We start from the raw sequence: 22,500 nt of genomic DNA on the forward strand, positions 1-22,500 counted from the left end.
CTATCGGTTCATCTCGCACGGAAGCTAGTAATGCAGAAATCCGTCGCAGGCCCACGAGCGCACCGCCGTCATTTCCTCGCGCAGTCGCCGTGTTCGTGAGTACGCACATGCACTTGAAAGTGTTGGACAGAGCGAGCATTCATTTCTATTTAAGTATCGCAATTGAGTCATTTGAGTGCGGCAAAAGCAGTGGTGCAGCGTGTCTTCTCGTAAGATCTCGCAGCTGCTTGGAAGTATGTCCATCGTTTAAGACGACAGAAAACTAGCGTCAGCGGTGCGTCAGTGGGAAGTCGGTGAAGTCGCCATTGGAGCTCCCAAGCCAGTAATTACGACACGCAAATCACTCGCACACATTGCAGCTGTACCACCATGCTTGGCAGAGGGACAGGATAGCTGAGTCAAGCAGAGCGCTAGACCGGCAACCGAAAGGTCCCGGGTTTAAGCCCCTGTCCAGGCGAAAATTAATACACTGTCGTAACGGCTACTGTGCTGGCCACGGAAGCACTACAGAAACGAGTGAGGCCATGGCGTTTTCTGCCGCCAGGTTGCTTTAAAAGGAGCAGTTTCACTTGTAGAGAGACGCTGCTGCGACGGGCAGTCGTGGCCGAGTGGTTAAGGCGTCTGACTAGAAATCAGATTCCCTCTGGGAGCGTAGGTTCGAGTCCTACCGACTGCGTTTCGTTTTTGTGTCAAGACGCGAAGAGCGTCTCCAACGGAACCGTGAAATGGGCAAACACGTGGGAAACATTGCATTCGAGACGCTTGTGAATTTTCCAGTTGGCAAGTGAGTGTCGACAAAACACGAAGCTCCTCTGCTTCAACGTATGAGACGTAAAAGCTGCTGCAATTTGATTTTCATCGTGTGTCAGCTTTCGTCGATAGACAGTTACGAGCCCAGCGTGATGAGTTCGTAGAGAGCATTCAGAGGACGTTTAATTAGTAACAGCTCCATGCAATGATTGCCCAACAGTAAACGACATGAGGCAGTGTGTCCGTAGCATAGTGGGAAGTGACGTGGAGGTAATATGAGCCCGGATAGCTCAGTCGGTAGAGCATTAGGCTTTTAACCTAAGGGTCCAGGGTTCAAGTCCCTGTCCGGGCGGAAATTTTAATACTTTGGTAGCGTTCGCCTACAAGCGGTGAAAGCACTACGGAAAAAAATGCAGCTACGCCGTTCCCTGGCACTGCAGTGCTCTAAACGGCAGCAGGTGCACGTGTCGGGAGAATCTTGTGCTAGCGGCAGTCGTGGCCGAGTGGTTAAGGCGTCTGACTCGAAATCAGATTCCCTCTGGGAGCGTAGGTTCGAATCCTACCGGCTACGTGCGATTTTGCGTACAAACGAGCAGAAAGTTTCGCGCACATGTGACATGCATGGGTGAATGCCAATGCAAACCAGTGCCACCTCTCTCAGCAAGACGAAAATTTATGTTTAAAGATACTGAATTTCGCGGCGGGCTCTGCTTCCTATGGCTATCGGTTCATCTCGCACGGAAGCTAGTAATGCAGAAATCCGTCGCAGGCCCACGAGCGCACCGCCGTCATTTCCTCGCGCAGTCACCGTGTTCGTGAGTACGCAGATGTACTTGAAAGTGTTGGACAGAGCGAGCATTCATTTCTATTTAAGTATCGCAATTGAGTCATTTGAGTGCGGCAAAAGCAGTGGTGCAGCGTGTCTTCTCGTAAGATCTCGCAGCTGCTTGGAAGTATGTCCATCGTTTAAGACGACAGAAAACTAGCGTCAGCGGTGCGTCAGTGGGAAGTCGGTGAAGTCGCCATTGGAGCTCCCAAGCCAGTAATTACGACACGCAAATCACTCGCACACATTGCAGCTGTACCACCATGCTTGGCAGAGGGACAGGATAGCTGGGTCAAGCAGAGCGCTAGACCGACAACCGAAAGGTCCCGGGTTTAAGCCCCTGTCCAGGCGAAAATTAATACACTGTCGTAACGGCTACTGTGCTGGCCACGGAAGCACTACAGAAACGAGTGAGGCCATGGCGTTTTCTGCCGCCAGGTTGCTTTAAAAGGAGCAGTTTCACTTGTAGAGAGGCGCTGCTGCGACGGGCAGTCGTGGCCGAGTGGTTAAGGCGTCTGACTAGAAATCAGATTCCCTCTGGGAGCGTAGGTTCGAGTCCTACCGACTGCGTTTCGTTTTTGTGTCAAGACGCGAAGAGCGTCTCCAACGGAACCGTGAAATGGGCAAACACGTGGGAAACATTGCATTCGAGACGCTTGTGAATTTTCCAGTTGGCAAGTGAGTGTCGACAAAACACGAAGCTCCTCTGCTTCAACGTATGAGACGTAAAAGCTGCTGCAATTTGATTTTCATCGTGTGTCAGCTTTCGTCGATAGACAGTTACGAGCCCAGCGTGATGAGTTCGTAGAGAGCATTCAGAGGACGTTTAATTAGTAACAGCTCCATGCAATGATTGCCCAACAGTAAACGACATGAGGCAGTGTGTCCGTAGCATAGTGGGAAGTGACGTGGAGATAATATGAGCCCGGATAGCTCAGTCGGTAGAGCATTAGGCGTTTAACCTAAGGGTCCAGGGTTCAAGTCCCTGTCCGGGCGGAAATTTTAATACTTTGGTAGCGTTCGCCTACAAGCGGTGAAACCACTACGGAAAAAAATGCAGCTACGCCGTTCCCTGGCACTGCAGTGCTCTAAACGGCAGCAGGTGCACGTGTCGGGTGAATCTTGTGCTAGCGGCAGTCGTGGCCGAGTGGTTAAGGCGTCTGACTCGAAATCAGATTCCCTCTGGGAGCGTAGGTTCGAATCCTACCGGCTGCGTGCGATTTTGCGTACAAACGAGCAGAAAGTTTCGCGCACATGTGACATGCATGGGTGAATGCCAATGCAAACCAGTGCCACCTCTCTCAGCAAGACGAAAATTTATGTTTAAAGATACTGAATTTCGCGGCGGGCTCTGCTTCCTATGGCTATCGGTTCATCTCGCACGGAAGCTAGTAATGCAGAAATCCGTCGCAGGCCCACGAGCGCACCGCCGTCATTTCCTCGCGCAGTCACCGTGTTCGTGAGTACGCAGATGTACTTGAAAGTGTTGGACAGAGCGAGCATTCATTTCTATTTAAGTATCGCAATTGAGTCATTTGAGTGCGGCAAAAGCAGTGGTGCAGCGTGTCTTCTCGTAAGATCTCGCAGCTGCTTGGAAGTATGTCCATCGTTTAAGACGACAGAAAACTAGCGTCAGCGGTGCGTCAGTGGGAAGTCGGTGAAGTCGCCATTGGAGCTCCCAAGCCAGTAATTACGACACGCAAATCACTCGCACACATTGCAGCTGTACCACCATGCTTGGCAGAGGGACAGGATAGCTGAGTCAAGCAGAGCGCTAGACCGACAACCGAAAGGTCCCGGGTTTAAGCCCCTGTCCAGGCGAAAATTAATACACTGTCGTAACGGCTACTGTGCTGGCCACGGAAGCACTACAGAAACGAGTGAGGCCATGGCGTTTTCTGCCGCCAGGTTGCTTTAAAAGGAGCAGTTTCACTTGTAGAGAGACGCTGCTGCGACGGGCAGTCGTGGCCGAGTGGTTAAGGCGTCTGACTAGAAATCAGATTCCCTCTGGGAGCGTAGGTTCGAGTCCTACCGACTGCGTTTCGTTTTTGTGTCAAGACGCGAAGAGCGTCTCCAACGGAACCGTGAAATGGGCAAACACGTGGGAAACATTGCATTCGAGACGCTTGTGAATTTTCCAGTTGGCAAGTGAGTGTCGACAAAACACGAAGCTCCTCTGCTTCAACGTATGAGACGTAAAAGCTGCTGCAATTTGATTTTCATCGTGTGTCAGCTTTCGTCGATAGACAGTTACGAGCCCAGCGTGATGAGTTCGTAGAGAGCATTCAGAGGACGTTTAATTAGTAACAGCTCCATGCAATGATTGCCCAACAGTAAACGACATGAGGCAGTGTGTCCGTAGCATAGTGGGAAGTGACGTGGAGATAATACGAGCCCGGATAGCTCAGTCGGTAGAGCATTAGGCTTTTAACCTAAGGGTCCAGGGATCAAGTCCCTGTCCGGGCGGAAATTTTAATACTTTGGTAGCGTTCGCCTACAAGCGGTGAAAGCACTACGGAAAAAAATGCAGCTACGCCGTTCCCTGGCACTGCAGTGCTCTAAACGGCAGCAGGTGCACGTGTCGGGAGAATCTTGTGCTAGCGGCAGTCGTGGCCGAGTGGTTAAGGCGTCTGACTCGAAATCAGATTCCCTCTGGGAGCGTAGGTTCGAATCCTACCGGCTGCGTGCGATTTTGCGTACAAACGAGCAGAAAGTTTCGCGCACATGTGACATGCATGGGTGAATGCCAATGCAAACCAGTGCCACCTCTCTCAGCAAGACGAAAATTTATGTTTAAAGATACTGAATTTCGCGGCGGGCTCTGCTTCCTATGGCTATCGGTTCATCTCGCACGGAAGCTAGTAATGCAGAAATCCGTCGCAGGCCCACGAGCGCACCGCCGTCATTTCCTCGCGCAGTCACCGTGTTCGTGAGTACGCAGATGTACTTGAAAGTGTTGGACAGAGCGAGCATTCATTTCTATTTAAGTATCGCAATTGAGTCATTTGAGTGCGGCAAAAGCAGTGGTGCAGCGTGTCTTCTCGTAAGATCTCGCAGCTGCTTGGAAGTATGTCCATCGTTTAAGACGACAGAAAACTAGCGTCAGCGGTGCGTCAGTGGGAAGTCGGTGAAGTCGCCATTGGAGCTCCCAAGCCAGTAATTACGACACGCAAATCACTCGCACACATTGCAGCTGTACCACCATGCTTGGCAGAGGGACAGGATAGCTGAGTCAAGCAGAGCGCTAGACCGACAACCGAAAGGTCCCGGGTTTAAGCCCCTGTCCAGGCGAAAATTAATACACTGTCGTAACGGCTACTGTGCTGGCCACGGAAGCACTACAGAAACGAGTGAGGCCATGGCGTTTTCTGCCGCCAGGTTGCTTTAAAAGGAGCAGTTTCACTTGTAGAGAAACTCTGCTGCGACGGGCAGTCGTGGCCGAGTGGTTAAGGCGTCTGACTAGAAATCAGATTCCTTCTGGGAGCGTAGGTTCGAGTCCTACCGACTGCGTTTCGTTTTTGTGTCAAGACGCGAAGAGCGTCTCCAACGGAACCGTGAAATGGGCAAACACGTGGGAAACATTGCATTCGAGACGCTTGTGAATTTTCCAGTTGGCAAGTGAGTGTCGACAAAACACGAAGCTCCTCTGCTTCAACGTATGAGACGTAAAAGCTGCTGCAATTTGATTTTCATCGTGTGTCAGCTTTCGTCGATAGACAGTTACGAGCCCAGCGTGATGAGTTCGTAGAGAGCATTCAGAGGACGTTTAATTAGTAACAGCTCCATGCAATGATTGCCCAACAGTAAACGACATGAGGCAGTGTGTCCGTAGCATAGTGGGAAGTGACGTGGAGATAATATGAGCCCGGATAGCTCAGTCGGTAGAGCATTAGGCTTTTAACCTAAGGGTCCAGGGTTCAAGTCCCTGTCCGGGCGGAAATTTTAATACTTTGGTAGCGTTCGCCTACAAGCGGTGAAAGCACTACGGAAAAAAATGCAGCTACGCCGTTCCCTGGCACTGCAGTGCTCTAAACGGCAGCAGGTGCACGTGTCGGGAGAATCTTGTGCTAGCGGCAGTCGTGGCCGAGTGGTTAAGGCGTCTGACTCGAAATCAGATTCCCTCTGGGAGCGTAGGTTCGAATCCTACCGGCTGCGTGCGATTTTGCGTACAAACGAGCAGAAAGTTTCGCGCACATGTGACATGCATGGGTGAATGCCAATGCAAACCAGTGCCACCTCTCTCAGCAAGACGAAAATTTATGTTTAAAGATACTGAATTTCGCGGCGGGCTCTGCTTCCTATGGCTATCGGTTCATCTCGCACGGAAGCTAGTAATGCAGAAATCCGTCGCAGGCCCACGAGCGCACCGCCGTCATTTCCTCGCGCAGTCACCGTGTTCGTGAGTACGCAGATGTACTTGAAAGTGTTGGACAGAGCGAGCATTCATTTCTACTTAAGTATCGCAATTGAGTCATTTGAGTGCGGCAAAAGCAGTGGTGCAGCGTGTCTTCTCGTAAGATCTCGCAGCTGCTTGGAAGTATGTCCATCGTTTAAGACGACAGAAAACTAGCGTCAGCGGTGCGTCAGTGGGAAGTCGGTGAAGTCGCCATTGGAGCTCCCAAGCCAGTAATTACGACACGCAAATCACTCGCACACATTGCAGCTGTACCACCATGCTTGGCAGAGGGACAGGATAGCTGAGTCAAGCAGAGCGCTAGACCGACAACCGAAAGGTCCCGGGTTTAAGCCCCTGTCCAGGCGAAAATTAATACACTGTCGTAACGGTTACTGTGCTGGCCACGGAAGCACTACAGAAACGAGTGAGGCCATGGCGTTTTCTGCCGCCAGGTTGCTTTAAAAGGAGCAGTTTCACTTGTAGAGAGACGCTGCTGCGACGGGCAGTCGTGGCCGAGTGGTTAAGGCGTCTGACTAGAAATCAGATTCCCTCTGGGAGCGTAGGTTCGAGTCCTACCGACTGCGTTTCGTTTTTGTGTCAAGACGCGAAGAGCGTCTCCAACGGAACCGTGAAATGGGCAAACACGTGGGAAACATTGCATTCGAGACGCTTGTGAATTTTCCAGTTGGCAAGTGAGTGTCGACAAAACACGAAGCTCCTCTGCTTCAACGTATGAGACGTAAAAGCTGCTGCAATTTGATTTTCATCGTGTGTCAGCTTTCGTCGATAGACAGTTACGAGCCCAGCGTGATGAGTTCGTAGAGAGCATTCAGAGGACGTTTAATTAGTAACAGCTCCATGCAATGATTGCCCAACAGTAAACGACATGAGGCAGTGTGTCCGTAGCATAGTGGGAAGTGACGTGGAGATAATACGAGCCCGGATAGCTCAGTCGGTAGAGCATTAGGCTTTTAACCTAAGGGTCCAGGGATCAAGTCCCTGTCCGGGCGGAAATTTTAATACTTTGGTAGCGTTCGCCTACAAGCGGTGAAAGCACTACGGAAAAAAATGCAGCTACGCCGTTCCCTGGCACTGCAGTGCTCTAAACGGCAGCAGGTGCACGTGTCGGGAGAATCTTGTGCTAGCGGCAGTCGTGGCCGAGTGGTTAAGGCGTCTGACTCGAAATCAGATTCCCTCTGGGAGCGTAGGTTCGAATCCTACCGGCTGCGTGCGATTTTGCGTACAAACGAGCAGAAAGTTTCGCGCACATGTGACATGCATGGGTGAATGCCAATGCAAACCAGTGCCACCTCTCTCAGCAAGACGAAAATTTATGTTTAAAGATACTGAATTTCGCGGCGGGCTCTGCTTCCTATGGCTATCGGTTCATCTCGCACGGAAGCTAGTAATGCAGAAATCCGTCGCAGGCCCACGAGCGCACCGCCGTCATTTCCTCGCGCAGTCACCGTGTTCGTGAGTACGCAGATGTACTTGAAAGTGTTGGACAGAGCGAGCATTCATTTCTATTTAAGTATCGCAATTGAGTCATTTGAGTGCGGCAAAAGCAGTGGTGCAGCGTGTCTTCTCGTAAGATCTCGCAGCTGCTTGGAAGTATGTCCATCGTTTAAGACGACAGAAAACTAGCGTCAGCGGTGCGTCAGTGGGAAGTCGGTGAAGTCGCCATTGGAGCTCCCAAGCCAGTAATTACGACACGCAAATCACTCGCACACATTGCAGCTGTACCACCATGCTTGGCAGAGGGACAGGATAGCTGAGTCAAGCAGAGCGCTAGACCGACAACCGAAAGGTCCCGGGTTTAAGCCCCTGTCCAGGCGAAAATTAATACACTGTCGTAACGGCTACTGTGCTGGCCACGGAAGCACTACAGAAACGAGTGAGGCCATGGCGTTTTCTGCCGCCAGGTTGCTTTAAAAGGAGCAGTTTCACTTGTAGAGAAACTCTGCTGCGACGGGCAGTCGTGGCCGAGTGGTTAAGGCGTCTGACTAGAAATCAGATTCCTTCTGGGAGCGTAGGTTCGAGTCCTACCGACTGCGTTTCGTTTTTGTGTCAAGACGCGAAGAGCGTCTCCAACGGAACCGTGAAATGGGCAAACACGTGGGAAACATTGCATTCGAGACGCTTGTGAATTTTCCAGTTGGCAAGTGAGTGTCGACAAAACACGAAGCTCCTCTGCTTCAACGTATGAACGTAAAAGCTGCTGCAATTTGATTTTCATCGTGTGTCAGCTTTCGTCGATAGACAGTTACGAGCCCAGCGTGATGAGTTCGTAGAGAGCATTCAGAGGACGTTTAATTAGTAACAGCTCCATGCAATGATTGCCCAACAGTAAACGACATGAGGCAGTGTGTCCGTAGCATAGTGGGAAGTGACGTGGAGATAATATGAGCCCGGATAGCTCAGTCGGTAGAGCATTAGGCTTTTAACCTAAGGGTCCAGGGTTCAAGTCCCTGTCCGGGCGGAAATTTTAATACTTTGGTAGCGTTCGCCTACAAGCGGTGAAAGCACTACGGAAAAAAATGCAGCTACGCCGTTCCCTGGCACTGCAGTGCTCTAAACGGCAGCAGGTGCACGTGTCGGGAGAATCTTGTGCTAGCGGCAGTCGTGGCCGAGTGGTTAAGGCGTCTGACTCGAAATCAGATTCCCTCTGGGAGCGTAGGTTCGAATCCTACCGGCTGCGTGCGATTTTGCGTACAAACGAGCAGAAAGTTTCGCGCACATGTGACATGCATGGGTGAATGCCAATGCAAACCAGTGCCACCTCTCTCAGCAAGACGAAAATTTATGTTTAAAGATACTGAATTTCGCGGCGGGCTCTGCTTCCTATGGCTATCGGTTCATCTCGCACGGAAGCTAGTAATGCAGAAATCCGTCGCAGGCCCACGAGCGCACCGCCGTCATTTCCTCGCGCAGTCACCGTGTTCGTGAGTACGCAGATGTACTTGAAAGTGTTGGACAGAGCGAGCATTCATTTCTACTTAAGTATCGCAATTGAGTCATTTGAGTGCGGCAAAAGCAGTGGTGCAGCGTGTCTTCTCGTAAGATCTCGCAGCTGCTTGGAAGTATGTCCATCGTTTAAGACGACAGAAAACTAGCGTCAGCGGTGCGTCAGTGGGAAGTCGGTGAAGTCGCCATTGGAGCTCCCAAGCCAGTAATTACGACACGCAAATCACTCGCACACATTGCAGCTGTACCACCATGCTTGGCAGAGGGACAGGATAGCTGAGTCAAGCAGAGCGCTAGACCGACAACCGAAAGGTCCCGGGTTTAAGCCCCTGTCCAGGCGAAAATTAATACACTGTCGTAACGGTTACTGTGCTGGCCACGGAAGCACTACAGAAACGAGTGAGGCCATGGCGTTTTCTGCCGCCAGGTTGCTTTAAAAGGAGCAGTTTCACTTGTAGAGAGACGCTGCTGCGACGGGCAGTCGTGGCCGAGTGGTTAAGGCGTCTGACTAGAAATCAGATTCCCTCTGGGAGCGTAGGTTCGAGTCCTACCGACTGCGTTTCGTTTTTGTGTCAAGACGCGAAGAGCGTCTCCAACGGAACCGTGAAATGGGCAAACACGTGGGAAACATTGCATTCGAGACGCTTGTGAATTTTCCAGTTGGCAAGTGAGTGTCGACAAAACACGAAGCTCCTCTGCTTCAACGTATGAGACGTAAAAGCTGCTGCAATTTGATTTTCATCGTGTGTCAGCTTTCGTCGATAGACAGTTACGAGCCCAGCGTGATGAGTTCGTAGAGAGCATTCAGAGGACGTTTAATTAGTAACAGCTCCATGCAATGATTGCCCAACAGTAAACGACATGAGGCAGTGTGTCCGTAGCATAGTGGGAAGTGACGTGGAGATAATACGAGCCCGGATAGCTCAGTCGGTAGAGCATTAGGCTTTTAACCTAAGGGTCCAGGGATCAAGTCCCTGTCCGGGCGGAAATTTTAATACTTTGGTAGCGTTCGCCTACAAGCGGTGAAAGCACTACGGAAAAAAATGCAGCTACGCCGTTCCCTGGCACTGCAGTGCTCTAAACGGCAGCAGGTGCACGTGTCGGGAGAATCTTGTGCTAGCGGCAGTCGTGGCCGAGTGGTTAAGGCGTCTGACTCGAAATCAGATTCCCTCTGGGAGCGTAGGTTCGAATCCTACCGGCTGCGTGCGATTTTGCGTACAAACGAGCAGAAAGTTTCGCGCACATGTGACATGCATGGGTGAATGCCAATGCAAACCAGTGCCACCTCTCTCAGCAAGACGAAAATTTATGTTTAAAGATACTGAATTTCGCGGCGGGCTCTGCTTCCTATGGCTATCGGTTCATCTCGCACGGAAGCTAGTAATGCAGAAATCCGTCGCAGGCCCACGAGCGCACCGCCGTCATTTCCTCGCGCAGTCACCGTGTTCGTGAGTACGCAGATGTACTTGAAAGTGTTGGACAGAGCGAGCATTCATTTCTATTTAAGTATCGCAATTGAGTCATTTGAGTGCGGCAAAAGCAGTGGTGCAGCGTGTCTTCTCGTAAGATCTCGCAGCTGCTTGGAAGTATGTCCATCGTTTAAGACGACAGAAAACTAGCGTCAGCGGTGCGTCAGTGGGAAGTCGGTGAAGTCGCCATTGGAGCTCCCAAGCCAGTAATTACGACACGCAAATCACTCGCACACATTGCAGCTGTACCACCATGCTTGGCAGAGGGACAGGATAGCTGAGTCAAGCAGAGCGCTAGACCGACAACCGAAAGGTCCCGGGTTTAAGCCCCTGTCCAGGCGAAAATTAATACACTGTCGTAACGGCTACTGTGCTGGCCACGGAAGCACTACAGAAACGAGTGAGGCCATGGCGTTTTCTGCCGCCAGGTTGCTTTAAAAGGAGCAGTTTCACTTGTAGAGAAACTCTGCTGCGACGGGCAGTCGTGGCCGAGTGGTTAAGGCGTCTGACTAGAAATCAGATTCCTTCTGGGAGCGTAGGTTCGAGTCCTACCGACTGCGTTTCGTTTTTGTGTCAAGACGCGAAGAGCGTCTCCAACGGAACCGTGAAATGGGCAAACACGTGGGAAACATTGCATTCGAGACGCTTGTGAATTTTCCAGTTGGCAAGTGAGTGTCGACAAAACACGAAGCTCCTCTGCTTCAACGTATGAACGTAAAAGCTGCTGCAATTTGATTTTCATCGTGTGTCAGCTTTCGTCGATAGACAGTTACGAGCCCAGCGTGATGAGTTCGTAGAGAGCATTCAGAGGACGTTTAATTAGTAACAGCTCCATGCAATGATTGCCCAACAGTAAACGACATGAGGCAGTGTGTCCGTAGCATAGTGGGAAGTGACGTGGAGATAATATGAGCCCGGATAGCTCAGTCGGTAGAGCATTAGGCTTTTAACCTAAGGGTCCAGGGTTCAAGTCCCTGTCCGGGCGGAAATTTTAATACTTTGGTAGCGTTCGCCTACAAGCGGTGAAAGCACTACGGAAAAAAATGCAGCTACGCCGTTCCCTGGCACTGCAGTGCTCTAAACGGCAGCAGGTGCACGTGTCGGGAGAATCTTGTGCTAGCGGCAGTCGTGGCCGAGTGGTTAAGGCGTCTGACTCGAAATCAGATTCCCTCTGGGAGCGTAGGTTCGAATCCTACCGGCTGCGTGCGATTTTGCGTACAAACGAGCAGAAAGTTTCGCGCACATGTGACATGCATGGGTGAATGCCAATGCAAACCAGTGCCACCTCTCTCAGCAAGACGAAAATTTATGTTTAAAGATACTGAATTTCGCGGCGGGCTCTGCTTCCTATGGCTATCGGTTCATCTCGCACGGAAGCTAGTAATGCAGAAATCCGTCGCAGGCCCACGAGCGCACCGCCGTCATTTCCTCGCGCAGTCACCGTGTTCGTGAGTACGCAGATGTACTTGAAAGTGTTGGACAGAGCGAGCATTCATTTCTACTTAAGTATCGCAATTGAGTCATTTGAGTGCGGCAAAAGCAGTGGTGCAGCGTGTCTTCTCGTAAGATCTCGCAGCTGCTTGGAAGTATGTCCATCGTTTAAGACGACAGAAAACTAGCGTCAGCGGTGCGTCAGTGGGAAGTCGGTGAAGTCGCCATTGGAGCTCCCAAGCCAGTAATTACGACACGCAAATCACTCGCACACATTGCAGCTGTACCACCATGCTTGGCAGAGGGACAGGATAGCTGAGTCAAGCAGAGCGCTAGACCGACAACCGAAAGGTCCCGGGTTTAAGCCCCTGTCCAGGCGAAAATTAATACACTGTCGTAACGGTTACTGTGCTGGCCACGGAAGCACTACAGAAACGAGTGAGGCCATGGCGTTTTCTGCCGCCAGGTTGCTTTAAAAGGAGCAGTTTCACTTGTAGAGAGACGCTGCTGCGACGGGCAGTCGTGGCCGAGTGGTTAAGGCGTCTGACTAGAAATCAGATTCCCTCTGGGAGCGTAGGTTCGAGTCCTACCGACTGCGTTTCGTTTTTGTGTCAAGACGCGAATAGCGTCTCCAACGGAACCGTGAAATGGGCAAACACGTGGGAAACATTGCATTCGAGACGCTTGTGAATTTTCCAGTTGGCAAGTGAGTGTCGACAAAACACGAAGCTCCTCTGCTTCAACGTATGAGACGTAAAAGCTGCTGCAATTTGATTTTCATCGTGTGTCAGCTTTCGTCGATAGACAGTTACGAGCCCAGCGTGATGAGTTCGTAGAGAGCATTCAGAGGACGTTTAATTAGTAACAGCTCCATGCAATGATTGCCCAACAGTAAACGACATGAGGCAGTGTGTCCGTAGCATAGTGGGAAGTGACGTGGAGATAATATGAGCCCGGATAGCTCAGTCGGTAGAGCATTAGGCTTTTAACCTAAGGGTCCAGGGTTCAAGTCCCTGTCTGGGCGGAAATTTTAATACTTTGGTAGCGTTCGCCTACAAGCGGTGAAAGCACTACGGAAAAAAATGCAGCTACGCCGTTCCCTGGCACTGCAGTGCTCTAAACGGCAGCAGGTGCACGTGTCGGGTGAATCTTGTGCTAGCGGCAGTCGTGGCCGAGTGGTTAAGGCGTCTGACTCGAAATCAGATTCCCTCTGGGAGCGTAGGTTCGAATCCTACCGGCTGCGTGCGATTTTGCGTACAAACGAGCAGAAAGTTTCGCGCACATGTGACATGCATGGGTGAATGCCAATGCAAACCAGTGCCACCTCTCTCAGCAAGACGAAAATTTATGTTTAAAGATACTGAATTTCGCGGCGGGCTCTGCTTCCTATGGCTATCGGTTCATCTCGCACGGAAGCTAGTAATGCAGAAATCCGTCGCAGGCCCACGAGCGCACCGCCGTCATTTCCTCGCGCAGTCGCCGTGTTCGTGAGTACGCAGATGTACTTGAAAGTGTTGGACAGAGCGAGCATTCATTTCTATTTAAGTATCGCAATTGAGTCATTTGAGTGCGGCAAAAGCAGTGGTGCAGCGTGTCTTCTCGTAAGATCTCGCAGCTGCTTGGAAGTATGTCCATCGTTTAAGACGACAGAAAACTAGCGTCAGCGGTGCGTCAGTGGGAAGTCGGTGAAGTCGCCATTGGAGCTCCCAAGCCAGTAATTACGACACGCAAATCACTCGCACACATTGCAGCTGTACCACCATGCTTGGCAGAGGGACAGGATAGCTGAGTCAAGCAGAGCGCTAGACCGACAACCGAAAGGTCCCGGGTTTAAGCCCCTGTCCAGGCGAAAATTAATACACTGTCGTAACGGCTACTGTGCTGGCCACGGAAGCACTACAGAAACGAGTGAGGCCATGGCGTTTTCTGCCGCCAGGTTGCATTAAAAGGAGCAGTATCACTTGTAGAGAAACTCTGCTGCGACGGGCAGTCGTGGCCGAGTGGTTAAGGCGTCTGACTAGAAATCAGATTCCCTCTGGGAGCGTAGGTTCGAGTCCTACCGACTGCGTTTCGTTTATGTGTCAAGACGCGAAGAGCGTCTCCAACGGAACCGTGAAATGGGCAAACACGTGGGAAACATTGCATTCGAGACGCTTGTGAATTTTCCAGTTGGCAAGTGAGTGTCGACAAAACACGAAGCTCCTCTGCTTCAACGTATGAGACGTAAAAGCTGCTGCAATTTGATTTTCATCGTGTGTCAGCTTTCGTCGATAGACAGTTACGAGCCCAGCGTGATGAGTTCGTAGAGAGCATTCAGAGGACGTTTAATTAGTAACAGCTCCATGCAATGATTGCCCAACAGTAAACGACATGAGGCAGTGTGTCCGTAGCATAGTGGGAAGTGACGTGGAGATAATATGAGCCCGGATAGCTCAGTCGGTAGAGCATTAGGCTTTTAACCTAAGGGTCCAGGGTTCAAGTCCCTGTCCGGGCGGAAATTTTAATACTTTGGTAGCGTTCGCCTACAAGCGGTGAAAGCACTACGGAAAAAAATGCAGCTACGCCGTTCCCTGGCACTGCAGTGCTCTAAACGGCAGCAGGTGCACGTGTCGGGAGAATCTTGTGCTAGCGGCAGTCGTGGCCGAGTGGTTAAGGCGTCTGACTCGAAATCAGATTCCCTCTGGGAGCGTAGGTTCGAATCCTACCGGCTGCGTGCGATTTTGCGTACAAACGAGCAGAAAGTTTCGCGCACATGTGACATGCATGGGTGAATGCCAATGCAAACCAGTGCCACCTCTCTCAGCAAGACGAAAATTTATGTTTAAAGATACTGAATTTCGCGGCGGGCTCTGCTTCCTATGGCTATCGGTTCATCTCGCACGGAAGCTAGTAATGCAGAAATCCGTCGCAGGCCCACGAGCGCACCGCCGTCATTTCCTCGCGCAGTCGCCGTGTTCGTGAGTACGCAGATGTACTTGAAAGTGTTGGACAGAGCGAGCATTCATTTCTATTTAAGTATCGCAATTGAGTCATTTGAGTGCGGCAAAAGCAGTGGTGCAGCGTGTCTTCTCGTAAGATCTCGCAGCTGCTTGGAAGTATGTCCATCGTTTAAGACGACAGAAAACTAGCGTCAGCGGTGCGTCAGTGGGAAGTCGGTGAAGTCGCCATTGGAGCTCCCAAGCCAGTAATTACGACACGCAAATCACTCGCACACATTGCAGCTGTACCACCATGCTTGGCAGAGGGACAGGATAGCTGAGTCAAGCAGAGCGCTAGACCGACAACCGAAAGGTCCCGGGTTTAAGCCCCTGTCCAGGCGAAAATTAATACACTGTCGTAACGGCTACTGTGCTGGCCACGGAAGCACTACAGAAACGAGTGAGGCCATGGCGTTTTCTGCCGCCAGGTTGCTTTAAAAGGAGCAGTATCCCTTGTAGAGAAACTCTGCTGCGACGGGCAGTCGTGGCCGAGTGGTTAAGGCGTCTGACTAGAAATCAGATTCCCTCTGGGAGCGTAGGTTCGAGTCCTACCGACTGCGTTTCGTTTATGTGTCAAGACGCGAAGAGCGTCTCCAACGGAACCGTGAAATGGGCAAACACGTGGGAAACATTGCATTCGAGACGCTTGTGAATTTTCCAGTTGGCAAGTGAGTGTCGACAAAACACGAAGCTCCTCTGCTTCAACGTATGAGACGTAAAAGCTGCTGCAATTTGATTTTCATCGTGTGTCAGCTTTCGTCGATAGACAGTTACGAGCCCAGCGTGATGAGTTCGTAGAGAGCATTCAGAGGACGTTTAATTAGTAACAGCTCCATGCAATGATTGCCCAACAGTAAACGACATGAGGCAGTGTGTCCGTAGCATAGTGGGAAGTGACGTGGAGATAATATGAGCCCGGATAGCTCAGTCGGTAGAGCATGAGGCTTTTAACCTAAGGGTCCAGGGTTCAAGTCCCTGTCCGGGCGGAAATTTTAATACTTTGGTAGCGTTCGCCTACAAGCGGTGAAAGCACTACGGAAAAAAATGCAGCTACGCCGTTCCCTGGCACTGCAGTGCTCTAAACGGCAGCAGGTGCACGTGTCGGGAGAATCTTGTGCTAGCGGCAGTCGTGGCCGAGTGGTTAAGGCGTCTGACTCGAAATCAGATTCCCTCTGGGAGCGTAGGTTCGAATCCTACCGGCTGCGTGCGATTTTGCGTACAAACGAGCAGAAAGTTTCGCGCACATGTGACATGCATGGGTGAATGCCAATGCAAACCAGTGCCACCTCTCTCAGCAAGACGAAAATTTATGTTTAAAGATACTGAATTTCGCGGCGGGCTCTGCTTCCTATGGCTATCGGTTCATCTCGCACGGAAGCTAGTAATGCAGAAATCCGTCGCAGGCCCACGAGCGCACCGCCGTCATTTCCTCGCGCAGTCGCCGTGTTCGTGAGTACGCAGATGTACTTGAAAGTGTTGGACAGAGCGAGCATTCATTTCTATTTAAGTATCGCAATTGAGTCATTTGAGTGCGGCAAAAGCAGTGGTGCAGCGTGTCTTCTCGTAAGATCTCGCAGCTGCTTGGAAGTATGTCCATCGTTTAAGACGACAGAAAACTAGCGTCAGCGGTGCGTCAGTGGGAAGTCGGTGAAGTCGCCATTGGTGCTCCCAAGCCAGTAATTACGACACGCAAATCACTCGCACACATTGCAGCTGTACCACCATGCTTGGCAGAGGGACAGGATAGCTGAGTCAAGCAGAGCGCTAGACCGACAACCGAAAGGTCCCGGGTTTAAGCCCCTGTCCAGGCGAAAATTAATACACTGTCGTAACGGCTACTGTGCTGGCCACGGAAGCACTACAGAAACGAGTGAGGCCATGGCGTTTTCTGCCGCCAGGTTGCTTTAAAAGGAGCAGTTTCACTTGTAGAGAAACTCTGCTGCGACGGGCAGTCGTGGCCGAGTGGTTAAGGCGTCTGACTAGAAATCAGATTCCCTCTGGGAGCGTAGGTTCGAGTCCTACCGACTGCGTTTCGTTTTTGTGTCAAGACGCGAAGAGCGTCTCCAACGGAACCGTGAAATGGGCAAACACGTGGGAAACATTGCATTCGAGACGCTTGTGAATTTTCCAGTTGGCAAGTGAGTGTCGACAAAACACGAAGCTCCTCTGCTTCAACGTATGAGACGTAAAAGCTGCTACAATTTGATTTTCATCGTGTGTCAGCTTTCGTCGATAGACAGTTACGAGCCCAGCGTGATGAGTTCGTAGAGAGCATTCAGAGGACGTTTAATTAGTAACAGCTCCATGCAATGATTGCCCAACAGTAAACGACATGAGGCAGTGTGTCCGTAGCATAGTGGGAAGTGACGTGGAGATAATATGAGCCCGGATAGCTCAGTCGGTAGAGCATGAGGCTTTTTAACCTAAGGGTCCAGGGTTCAAGTCCCTGTCCGGGCGGAAATTTTAATACTTTGGTAGCGTTCGCCTACAAGCGGTGAAAGCACTACGGAAAAAAATGCAGCTACGCCGTTCCCTGGCACTGCAGTGCTCTAAACGGCAGCAGGTGCACGTGTCGGGAGAATCTTGTGCTAGCGGCAGTCGTGGCCGAGTGGTTAAGGCGTCTGACTCGAAATCAGATTCCCTCTGGGAGCGTAGGTTCGAATCCTACCGGCTGCGTGCGATTTTGCGTACAAACGAGCAGAAAGTTTCGCGCACATGTGACATGCATGGGTGAATGCCAGTGCAAACCAGTGCCACCTCTCTCAGCAAGACGAAAATTTATGTTTAAAGATACTGAATTTCGCGGCGGGCTCTGCTTCCTATGGCTATCGGTTCATCTCGCACGGAAGCTAGTAATGCAGAAATCCGTCGCAGGCCCACGAGCGCACCGCCGTCATTTCCTCGCGCAGTCGCCGTGTTCGTGAGTACGCAGATGTACTTGAAAGTGTTGGACAGAGCGAGCATTCATTTCTATTTAAGTATCGCAATTGAGTCATTTGAGTGCGGCAAAAGCAGTGGTGCAGCGTGTCTTCTCGTAAGATCTCGCAGCTGCTTGGAAGTATGTCCATCGTTTAAGACGACAGAAAACTAGCGTCAGCGGTGCGTCAGTGGGAAGTCGGTGAAGTCGCCATTGGAGCTCCCAAGCCAGTAATTACGACACGCAAATCACTCGCACACATTGCAGCTGTACCACCATGCTTGGCAGAGGGACAGGATAGCTGAGTCAAGCAGAGCGCTAGACCGACAACCGAAAGGTCCCGGGTTTAAGCCCCTGTCCAGGCGAAAATTAATACACTGTCGTAACGGCTACTGTGCTGGCCACGGAAGCACTACAGAAACGAGTGAGGCCATGGCGTTTTCTGCCGCCAGGTTGCATTAAAAGGAGCAGTATCACTTGTAGAGAAACTCTGCTGCGACGGGCAGTCGTGGCCGAGTGGTTAAGGCGTCTGACTAGAAATCAGATTCCCTCTGGGAGCGTAGGTTCGAGTCCTACCGACTGCGTTTCGTTTATGTGTCAAGACGCGAAGAGCGTCTCCAACGGAACCGTGAAATGGGCAAACACGTGGGAAACATTGCATTCGAGACGCTTGTGAATTTTCCAGTTGGCAAGTGAGTGTCGACAAAACACGAAGCTCCTCTGCTTCAACGTATGAGACGTAAAAGCTGCTGCAATTTGATTTTCATCGTGTGTCAGCTTTCGTCGATAGACAGTTACGAGCCCAGCGTGATGAGTTCGTAGAGAGCATTCAGAGGACGTTTAATTAGTAACAGCTCCATGCAATGATTGCCCAACAGTAAACGACATGAGGCAGTGTGTCCGTAGCATAGTGGGAAGTGACGTGGAGATAATATGAGCCCGGATAGCTCAGTCGGTAGAGCATTAGGCTTTTAACCTAAGGGTCCAGGGTTCAAGTCCCTGTCCGGGCGGAAATTTTAATACTTTGGTAGCGTTCGCCTACAAGCGGTGAAAGCACTACGGAAAAAAATGCAGCTACGCCGTTCCCTGGCACTGCAGTGCTCTAAACGGCAGCAGGTGCACGTGTCGGGAGAATCTTGTGCTAGCGGCAGTCGTGGCCGAGTGGTTAAGGCGTCTGACTCGAAATCAGATTCCCTCTGGGAGCGTAGGTTCGAATCCTACCGGCTGCGTGCGATTTTGCGTACAAACGAGCAGAAAGTTTCGCGCACATGTGACATGCATGGGTGAATGCCAATGCAAACCAGTGCCACCTCTCTCAGCAAGACGAAAATTTATGTTTAAAGATACTGAATTTCGCGGCGGGCTCTGCTTCCTATGGCTATCGGTTCATCTCGCACGGAAGCTAGTAATGCAGAAATCCGTCGCAGGCCCACGAGCGCACCGCCGTCATTTCCTCGCGCAGTCGCCGTGTTCGTGAGTACGCAGATGTACTTGAAAGTGTTGGACAGAGCGAGCATTCATTTCTATTTAAGTATCGCAATTGAGTCATTTGAGTGCGGCAAAAGCAGTGGTGCAGCGTGTCTTCTCGTAAGATCTCGCAGCTGCTTGGAAGTATGTCCATCGTTTAAGACGACAGAAAACTAGCGTCAGCGGTGCGTCAGTGGGAAGTCGGTGAAGTCGCCATTGGAGCTCCCAAGCCAGTAATTACGACACGCAAATCACTCGCACACATTGCAGCTGTACCACCATGCTTGGCAGAGGGACAGGATAGCTGAGTCAAGCAGAGCGCTAGACCGACAACCGAAAGGTCCCGGGTTTAAGCCCCTGTCCAGGCGAAAATTAATACACTGTCGTAACGGCTACTGTGCTGGCCACGGAAGCACTACAGAAACGAGTGAGGCCATGGCGTTTTCTGCCGCCAGGTTGCTTTAAAAGGAGCAGTATCCCTTGTAGAGAAACTCTGCTGCGACGGGCAGTCGTGGCCGAGTGGTTAAGGCGTCTGACTAGAAATCAGATTCCCTCTGGGAGCGTAGGTTCGAGTCCTACCGACTGCGTTTCGTTTATGTGTCAAGACGCGAAGAGCGTCTCCAACGGAACCGTGAAATGGGCAAACACGTGGGAAACATTGCATTCGAGACGCTTGTGAATTTTCCAGTTGGCAAGTGAGTGTCGACAAAACACGAAGCTCCTCTGCTTCAACGTATGAGACGTAAAAGCTGCTGCAATTTGATTTTCATCGTGTGTCAGCTTTCGTCGATAGACAGTTACGAGCCCAGCGTGATGAGTTCGTAGAGAGCATTCAGAGGACGTTTAATTAGTAACAGCTCCATGCAATGATTGCCCAACAGTAAACGACATGAGGCAGTGTGTCCGTAGCATAGTGGGAAGTGACGTGGAGATAATATGAGCCCGGATAGCTCAGTCGGTAGAGCATGAGGCTTTTAACCTAAGGGTCCAGGGTTCAAGTCCCTGTCCGGGCGGAAATTTTAATACTTTGGTAGCGTTCGCCTACAAGCGGTGAAACCACTACGGAAAAAAATGCAGCTACGCCGTTCCCTGGCACTGCAGTGCTCTAAACGGCAGCAGGTGCACGTGTCGGGAGAATCTTGTGCTAGCGGCAGTCGTGGCCGAGTGGTTAAGGCGTCTGACTCGAAATCAGATTCCCTCTGGGAGCGTAGGTTCGAATCCTACCGGCTGCGTGCGATTTTGCGTACAAACGAGCAGAAAGTTTCGCGCACATGTGACATGCATGGGTGAATGCCAGTGCAAACCAGTGCCACCTCTCTCAGCAAGACGAAAATTTATGTTTAAAGATACTGAATTTCGCGGCGGGCTCTGCTTCCTATGGCTATCGGTTCATCTCGCACGGAAGCTAGTAATGCAGAAATCCGTCGCAGGCCCACGAGCGCACCGCCGTCATTTCCTCGCGCAGTCGCCGTGTTCGTGAGTACGCAGATGTACTTGAAAGTGTTGGACAGAGCGAGCATTCATTTCTATTTAAGTATCGCAATTGAGTCATTTGAGTGCGGCAAAAGCAGTGGTGCAGCGTGTCTTCTCGTAAGATCTCGCAGCTGCTTGGAAGTATGTCCATCGTTTAAGACGACAGAAAACTAGCGTCAGCGGTGCGTCAGTGGGAAGTCGGTGAAGTCGCCATTGGAGCTCCCAAGCCAGTAATTACGACACGCAAATCACTCGCACACATTGCAGCTGTACCACCATGCTTGGCAGAGGGACAGGATAGCTGAGTCAAGCAGAGCGCTAGACCGACAACCGAAAGGTCCCGGGTTTAAGCCCCTGTCCAGGCGAAAATTAATACACTGTCGTAACGGCTACTGTGCTGGCCACGGAAGCACTACAGAAACGAGTGAGGCCATGGCGTTTTCTGCCGCCAGGTTGCATTAAAAGGAGCAGTATCACTTGTAGAGAAACTCTGCTGCGACGGGCAGTCGTGGCCGAGTGGTTAAGGCGTCTGACTAGAAATCAGATTCCCTCTGGGAGCGTAGGTTCGAGTCCTACCGACTGCGTTTCGTTTATGTGTCAAGACGCGAAGAGCGTCTCCAACGGAACCGTGAAATGGGCAAACACGTGGGAAACATTGCATTCGAGACGCTTGTGAATTTTCCAGTTGGCAAGTGAGTGTCGACAAAACACGAAGCTCCTCTGCTTCAACGTATGAGACGTAAAAGCTGCTGCAATTTGATTTTCATCGTGTGTCAGCTTTCGTCGATAGACAGTTACGAGCCCAGCGTGATGAGTTCGTAGAGAGCATTCAGAGGACGTTTAATTAGTAACAGCTCCATGCAATGATTGCCCAACAGTAAACGACATGAGGCAGTGTGTCCGTAGCATAGTGGGAAGTGACGTGGAGATAATATGAGCCCGGATAGCTCAGTCGGTAGAGCATTAGGCTTTTAACCTAAGGGTCCAGGGTTCAAGTCCCTGTCCGGGCGGAAATTTTAATACTTTGGTAGCGTTCGCCTACAAGCGGTGAAAGCACTACGGAAAAAAATGCAGCTACGCCGTTCCCTGGCACTGCAGTGCTCTAAACGGCAGCAGGTGCACGTGTCGGGAGAATCTTGTGCTAGCGGCAGTCGTGGCCGAGTGGTTAAGGCGTCTGACTCGAAATCAGATTCCCTCTGGGAGCGTAGGTTCGAATCCTACCGGCTGCGTGCGATTTTGCGTACAAACGAGCAGAAAGTTTCGCGCACATGTGACATGCATGGGTGAATGCCAATGCAAACCAGTGCCACCTCTCTCAGCAAGACGAAAATTTATGTTTAAAGATACTGAATTTCGCGGCGGGCTCTGCTTCCTATGGCTATCGGTTCATCTCGCACGGAAGCTAGTAATGCAGAAATCCGTCGCAGGCCCACGAGCGCACCGCCGTCATTTCCTCGCGCAGTCGCCGTGTTCGTGAGTACGCAGATGTACTTGAAAGTGTTGGACAGAGCGAGCATTCATTTCTATTTAAGTATCGCAATTGAGTCATTTGAGTGCGGCAAAAGCAGTGGTGCAGCGTGTCTTCTCGTAAGATCTCGCAGCTGCTTGGAAGTATGTCCATCGTTTAAGACGACAGAAAACTAGCGTCAGCGGTGCGTCAGTGGGAAGTCGGTGAAGTCGCCATTGGAGCTCCCAAGCCAGTAATTACGACACGCAAATCACTCGCACACATTGCAGCTGTACCACCATGCTTGGCAGAGGGACAGGATAGCTGAGTCAAGCAGAGCGCTAGACCGACAACCGAAAGGTCCCGGGTTTAAGCCCCTGTC

General features: G+C 51.2%; 44 non-coding genes across 44 annotated transcripts; all 44 read left to right on the forward strand.

The window, feature by feature from the left end:
• The first annotated feature begins 594 nt into the window (after positions 1-594).
• Positions 595-676, forward strand: Trnas-aga (transfer RNA serine (anticodon AGA)). The gene has a single exon. It is a non-coding gene; the product is annotated as a tRNA-Ser (tRNA).
• Positions 677-1,029: 353 nt separating this feature from the next.
• Positions 1,030-1,102, forward strand: Trnak-uuu (transfer RNA lysine (anticodon UUU)). The gene has a single exon. It is a non-coding gene; the product is annotated as a tRNA-Lys (tRNA).
• A 137-nt stretch (positions 1,103-1,239) lies between these two features.
• Positions 1,240-1,321, forward strand: Trnas-cga (transfer RNA serine (anticodon CGA)). The gene has a single exon. It is a non-coding gene; the product is annotated as a tRNA-Ser (tRNA).
• Positions 1,322-2,064: 743 nt separating this feature from the next.
• Positions 2,065-2,146, forward strand: Trnas-aga (transfer RNA serine (anticodon AGA)). Its single transcript has one exon. It is a non-coding gene; the product is annotated as a tRNA-Ser (tRNA).
• Positions 2,147-2,499: 353 nt separating this feature from the next.
• Positions 2,500-2,572, forward strand: Trnak-uuu (transfer RNA lysine (anticodon UUU)). Its single transcript has one exon. It is a non-coding gene; the product is annotated as a tRNA-Lys (tRNA).
• A 137-nt stretch (positions 2,573-2,709) lies between these two features.
• Positions 2,710-2,791, forward strand: Trnas-cga (transfer RNA serine (anticodon CGA)). The gene has a single exon. It is a non-coding gene; the product is annotated as a tRNA-Ser (tRNA).
• Positions 2,792-3,534: 743 nt separating this feature from the next.
• Trnas-aga (transfer RNA serine (anticodon AGA)) lies at positions 3,535-3,616 on the forward strand. Its single transcript has one exon. It is a non-coding gene; the product is annotated as a tRNA-Ser (tRNA).
• A 353-nt stretch (positions 3,617-3,969) lies between these two features.
• Positions 3,970-4,042, forward strand: Trnak-uuu (transfer RNA lysine (anticodon UUU)). Its single transcript has one exon. It is a non-coding gene; the product is annotated as a tRNA-Lys (tRNA).
• Positions 4,043-4,179: 137 nt separating this feature from the next.
• On the forward strand, positions 4,180-4,261 carry Trnas-cga (transfer RNA serine (anticodon CGA)). Its single transcript has one exon. It is a non-coding gene; the product is annotated as a tRNA-Ser (tRNA).
• Positions 4,262-5,004: 743 nt separating this feature from the next.
• Positions 5,005-5,086, forward strand: Trnas-aga (transfer RNA serine (anticodon AGA)). Its single transcript has one exon. It is a non-coding gene; the product is annotated as a tRNA-Ser (tRNA).
• A 353-nt stretch (positions 5,087-5,439) lies between these two features.
• Trnak-uuu (transfer RNA lysine (anticodon UUU)) lies at positions 5,440-5,512 on the forward strand. The gene has a single exon. It is a non-coding gene; the product is annotated as a tRNA-Lys (tRNA).
• A 137-nt stretch (positions 5,513-5,649) lies between these two features.
• Positions 5,650-5,731, forward strand: Trnas-cga (transfer RNA serine (anticodon CGA)). Its single transcript has one exon. It is a non-coding gene; the product is annotated as a tRNA-Ser (tRNA).
• A 743-nt stretch (positions 5,732-6,474) lies between these two features.
• Positions 6,475-6,556, forward strand: Trnas-aga (transfer RNA serine (anticodon AGA)). Its single transcript has one exon. It is a non-coding gene; the product is annotated as a tRNA-Ser (tRNA).
• A 353-nt stretch (positions 6,557-6,909) lies between these two features.
• Trnak-uuu (transfer RNA lysine (anticodon UUU)) lies at positions 6,910-6,982 on the forward strand. The gene has a single exon. It is a non-coding gene; the product is annotated as a tRNA-Lys (tRNA).
• Positions 6,983-7,119: 137 nt separating this feature from the next.
• On the forward strand, positions 7,120-7,201 carry Trnas-cga (transfer RNA serine (anticodon CGA)). Its single transcript has one exon. It is a non-coding gene; the product is annotated as a tRNA-Ser (tRNA).
• A 743-nt stretch (positions 7,202-7,944) lies between these two features.
• Trnas-aga (transfer RNA serine (anticodon AGA)) lies at positions 7,945-8,026 on the forward strand. Its single transcript has one exon. It is a non-coding gene; the product is annotated as a tRNA-Ser (tRNA).
• A 352-nt stretch (positions 8,027-8,378) lies between these two features.
• Trnak-uuu (transfer RNA lysine (anticodon UUU)) lies at positions 8,379-8,451 on the forward strand. The gene has a single exon. It is a non-coding gene; the product is annotated as a tRNA-Lys (tRNA).
• Positions 8,452-8,588: 137 nt separating this feature from the next.
• Trnas-cga (transfer RNA serine (anticodon CGA)) lies at positions 8,589-8,670 on the forward strand. The gene has a single exon. It is a non-coding gene; the product is annotated as a tRNA-Ser (tRNA).
• Positions 8,671-9,413: 743 nt separating this feature from the next.
• On the forward strand, positions 9,414-9,495 carry Trnas-aga (transfer RNA serine (anticodon AGA)). Its single transcript has one exon. It is a non-coding gene; the product is annotated as a tRNA-Ser (tRNA).
• A 353-nt stretch (positions 9,496-9,848) lies between these two features.
• Trnak-uuu (transfer RNA lysine (anticodon UUU)) lies at positions 9,849-9,921 on the forward strand. The gene has a single exon. It is a non-coding gene; the product is annotated as a tRNA-Lys (tRNA).
• Positions 9,922-10,058: 137 nt separating this feature from the next.
• On the forward strand, positions 10,059-10,140 carry Trnas-cga (transfer RNA serine (anticodon CGA)). Its single transcript has one exon. It is a non-coding gene; the product is annotated as a tRNA-Ser (tRNA).
• Positions 10,141-10,883: 743 nt separating this feature from the next.
• Trnas-aga (transfer RNA serine (anticodon AGA)) lies at positions 10,884-10,965 on the forward strand. Its single transcript has one exon. It is a non-coding gene; the product is annotated as a tRNA-Ser (tRNA).
• A 352-nt stretch (positions 10,966-11,317) lies between these two features.
• Positions 11,318-11,390, forward strand: Trnak-uuu (transfer RNA lysine (anticodon UUU)). Its single transcript has one exon. It is a non-coding gene; the product is annotated as a tRNA-Lys (tRNA).
• A 137-nt stretch (positions 11,391-11,527) lies between these two features.
• Trnas-cga (transfer RNA serine (anticodon CGA)) lies at positions 11,528-11,609 on the forward strand. Its single transcript has one exon. It is a non-coding gene; the product is annotated as a tRNA-Ser (tRNA).
• A 743-nt stretch (positions 11,610-12,352) lies between these two features.
• Positions 12,353-12,434, forward strand: Trnas-aga (transfer RNA serine (anticodon AGA)). Its single transcript has one exon. It is a non-coding gene; the product is annotated as a tRNA-Ser (tRNA).
• A 353-nt stretch (positions 12,435-12,787) lies between these two features.
• Positions 12,788-12,860, forward strand: Trnak-uuu (transfer RNA lysine (anticodon UUU)). Its single transcript has one exon. It is a non-coding gene; the product is annotated as a tRNA-Lys (tRNA).
• Positions 12,861-12,997: 137 nt separating this feature from the next.
• Positions 12,998-13,079, forward strand: Trnas-cga (transfer RNA serine (anticodon CGA)). Its single transcript has one exon. It is a non-coding gene; the product is annotated as a tRNA-Ser (tRNA).
• A 743-nt stretch (positions 13,080-13,822) lies between these two features.
• Positions 13,823-13,904, forward strand: Trnas-aga (transfer RNA serine (anticodon AGA)). Its single transcript has one exon. It is a non-coding gene; the product is annotated as a tRNA-Ser (tRNA).
• A 353-nt stretch (positions 13,905-14,257) lies between these two features.
• Trnak-uuu (transfer RNA lysine (anticodon UUU)) lies at positions 14,258-14,330 on the forward strand. The gene has a single exon. It is a non-coding gene; the product is annotated as a tRNA-Lys (tRNA).
• Positions 14,331-14,467: 137 nt separating this feature from the next.
• On the forward strand, positions 14,468-14,549 carry Trnas-cga (transfer RNA serine (anticodon CGA)). Its single transcript has one exon. It is a non-coding gene; the product is annotated as a tRNA-Ser (tRNA).
• A 743-nt stretch (positions 14,550-15,292) lies between these two features.
• Trnas-aga (transfer RNA serine (anticodon AGA)) lies at positions 15,293-15,374 on the forward strand. The gene has a single exon. It is a non-coding gene; the product is annotated as a tRNA-Ser (tRNA).
• A 353-nt stretch (positions 15,375-15,727) lies between these two features.
• On the forward strand, positions 15,728-15,800 carry Trnak-uuu (transfer RNA lysine (anticodon UUU)). The gene has a single exon. It is a non-coding gene; the product is annotated as a tRNA-Lys (tRNA).
• A 137-nt stretch (positions 15,801-15,937) lies between these two features.
• Trnas-cga (transfer RNA serine (anticodon CGA)) lies at positions 15,938-16,019 on the forward strand. Its single transcript has one exon. It is a non-coding gene; the product is annotated as a tRNA-Ser (tRNA).
• A 743-nt stretch (positions 16,020-16,762) lies between these two features.
• On the forward strand, positions 16,763-16,844 carry Trnas-aga (transfer RNA serine (anticodon AGA)). Its single transcript has one exon. It is a non-coding gene; the product is annotated as a tRNA-Ser (tRNA).
• A 564-nt stretch (positions 16,845-17,408) lies between these two features.
• Trnas-cga (transfer RNA serine (anticodon CGA)) lies at positions 17,409-17,490 on the forward strand. Its single transcript has one exon. It is a non-coding gene; the product is annotated as a tRNA-Ser (tRNA).
• Positions 17,491-18,233: 743 nt separating this feature from the next.
• Trnas-aga (transfer RNA serine (anticodon AGA)) lies at positions 18,234-18,315 on the forward strand. The gene has a single exon. It is a non-coding gene; the product is annotated as a tRNA-Ser (tRNA).
• A 353-nt stretch (positions 18,316-18,668) lies between these two features.
• Trnak-uuu (transfer RNA lysine (anticodon UUU)) lies at positions 18,669-18,741 on the forward strand. The gene has a single exon. It is a non-coding gene; the product is annotated as a tRNA-Lys (tRNA).
• Positions 18,742-18,878: 137 nt separating this feature from the next.
• Trnas-cga (transfer RNA serine (anticodon CGA)) lies at positions 18,879-18,960 on the forward strand. The gene has a single exon. It is a non-coding gene; the product is annotated as a tRNA-Ser (tRNA).
• A 743-nt stretch (positions 18,961-19,703) lies between these two features.
• Positions 19,704-19,785, forward strand: Trnas-aga (transfer RNA serine (anticodon AGA)). Its single transcript has one exon. It is a non-coding gene; the product is annotated as a tRNA-Ser (tRNA).
• A 353-nt stretch (positions 19,786-20,138) lies between these two features.
• On the forward strand, positions 20,139-20,211 carry Trnak-uuu (transfer RNA lysine (anticodon UUU)). The gene has a single exon. It is a non-coding gene; the product is annotated as a tRNA-Lys (tRNA).
• A 137-nt stretch (positions 20,212-20,348) lies between these two features.
• Trnas-cga (transfer RNA serine (anticodon CGA)) lies at positions 20,349-20,430 on the forward strand. The gene has a single exon. It is a non-coding gene; the product is annotated as a tRNA-Ser (tRNA).
• A 743-nt stretch (positions 20,431-21,173) lies between these two features.
• Trnas-aga (transfer RNA serine (anticodon AGA)) lies at positions 21,174-21,255 on the forward strand. Its single transcript has one exon. It is a non-coding gene; the product is annotated as a tRNA-Ser (tRNA).
• Positions 21,256-21,608: 353 nt separating this feature from the next.
• Positions 21,609-21,681, forward strand: Trnak-uuu (transfer RNA lysine (anticodon UUU)). Its single transcript has one exon. It is a non-coding gene; the product is annotated as a tRNA-Lys (tRNA).
• A 137-nt stretch (positions 21,682-21,818) lies between these two features.
• Trnas-cga (transfer RNA serine (anticodon CGA)) lies at positions 21,819-21,900 on the forward strand. Its single transcript has one exon. It is a non-coding gene; the product is annotated as a tRNA-Ser (tRNA).
• The last annotated feature ends 600 nt before the right edge of the window (positions 21,901-22,500 follow it).

The sequence above is a fragment of the Schistocerca gregaria genome, chromosome 3 (genome assembly GCF_023897955.1).
Source record: "Schistocerca gregaria isolate iqSchGreg1 chromosome 3, iqSchGreg1.2, whole genome shotgun sequence".
In the NCBI taxonomy this organism is placed as follows: domain Eukaryota; kingdom Metazoa; phylum Arthropoda; class Insecta; order Orthoptera; family Acrididae; genus Schistocerca; species Schistocerca gregaria.